The sequence below is a fragment of the Rutidosis leptorrhynchoides genome, chromosome 1 (genome assembly GCF_046630445.1).
Source record: "Rutidosis leptorrhynchoides isolate AG116_Rl617_1_P2 chromosome 1, CSIRO_AGI_Rlap_v1, whole genome shotgun sequence".
Lineage (NCBI taxonomy): Eukaryota > Viridiplantae > Streptophyta > Magnoliopsida > Asterales > Asteraceae > Rutidosis > Rutidosis leptorrhynchoides.
The window spans coordinates 274,630,620-274,632,470 of NC_092333.1; the positions used below are offsets into that span (position 1 = coordinate 274,630,620).

At 38.2% G+C, this 1,851-nt stretch overlaps 1 non-coding gene across 1 annotated transcript; it reads right to left on the reverse strand.

Moving 5' to 3' along the window:
- Positions 1-559: 559 nt before the first annotated feature.
- Positions 560-666, reverse strand: LOC139887147 (small nucleolar RNA R71). Its single transcript, XR_011772990.1, has one exon. It is a non-coding gene; the product is annotated as a small nucleolar RNA R71 (small nucleolar RNA).
- Positions 667-1,851: the final 1,185 nt, after the last annotated feature.

Below are 1,851 nucleotides of genomic sequence, written 5' to 3' on the forward strand. Positions count from 1 at the left end.
TTCTTATAATCCAATTTTTGAACCCAATCTCACAATTGAGAATCTGGAGGGACAATTCCAAGATCCCGATCCACTAATCATTCCTCCTGAACCACAAATCATACAATCAGAAATTATCGAGGAAGAAACTGTTAAATCAGAATCTTCTAGTGATTCGGATTCAACAAATTCAAATATGGAAATAGCGGAACCTCAAAGTATGGAAGACCGAATGAGAGCCATACGCACGGGCCAAGGTCACGCCATTAATCAGCCAGATGTTAGAGCGTCAGATTTTGAAATCAAAGGACAAATCCTACACATGATCACCAATCAGTGCCAATTTGGTGGTACAGCAATAGAAGATCCAAACGAACATCTTCGAACTTTTAATAGGATTTGTAATCTATTTAAAATCCGAGAAGTTGAGGATGAAACTATTTATCTTATGTTGTTTCCCTGGACTTTAAAGGGAGAAGCCAAAGATTGGTTAGAATCGTTACCTGAAGGAACGATTGACACATGGGATGTTTTAGTTGAGAAATTTCTTCAACAATTCTTTCCGGCATCTAAAGCCGTGAGACTTCAAGGAGAAATTGTTACATTCATGCAAAAGCCAAATGAAACATTATATGAGGCATGGACAAGATTCGGAAGGATGTTGAGAGGATGTCCTCAACACGGTTTAGATACTTTTCAAATAGTGAAAATCTTCTATAAAGGCGTAGACATCGCCACACGAAAAGACATCGACATAGCAGTTGGTGGTTCCATTATGAAAAAAACTGCAACTGAAGCTCACAAGATAATTGATAATACAACATCCCACTCGCATGAGTGGCACCAGGAAAAAGATATCTTTCGTTCATCTAAATCGGCTAGAGCCGATTCTAGCCATGACTTTGATTCCGTTTCTGAAAAAATAGATGCTTTCGAGAGACGAATGGAAAAGATGAATAAAGATATTCACGCAATACGAATCAGTTGTGAGCAATGCGCTGGACCACACTTAATGAAAGATTGTCACATTGAGCAAACGATGGAACAACGAGAGAATGTTTCCTACATAAACCAAAGGCCGGGAAATAATTATAAAAATAATTATCAACCGCCAAGGCCAAACTTTAATCGAAATCAAAATATTCTTTACAATCCAAATGGACCCAACAATAACTTGTTCAACCAACAAGGTCCGAATAACCAACCAACCCAAAACAACACTTTCAATCAACAAATACCTAGCTTATATAAACCACCACAACAAATCGAAGAGAAAAAGCCAAATCTGGAAGAAATGATGGCGAAGCTAATGGAATCTCAAACACAATTTATTACATCTCAAACCCAAACAAATGAGAGGTTTGATCAGTCATTAAGAACTCAACAAGCTTCCATTTTGAATCTAGAAAAACACGTAGGTACTCTTGCTAGCATGATGAGTGAGAGGGAACAAGGAAAGCTACCGAGTAATACTGAAGTAAATTCTCGGAATGAGAATGTTAACATGGTATCAACAATTTCTGAAAAACCAACACCAGAAGTTGGGAAGGTTTTAGATGTGAGTAACAATGAAGAAGTTACAACACCACCACCACCCGAGTATGTAAAGCCAGTGGTGGCACCATACAGACCACCCATCCCGTTTCCAAGAAAAGGAGTTGAATATGAGGAAGTAATAGGAAATAAAGTTTGTGATACTTCTGGAAAGAAGAAAAAGAATAAGAAAGTGCAAGAAACAAAAACCGTAAAGATAAACCCGGAGAAGACAGTTCCACCAAAACCTCCACCTAGAGTAGGTGATCCGAGTGAATTTATTGTTCCTTGTCTACTTAGTGATTGTGTCATGTATGATGCACTAGCAGATTTAGGTGC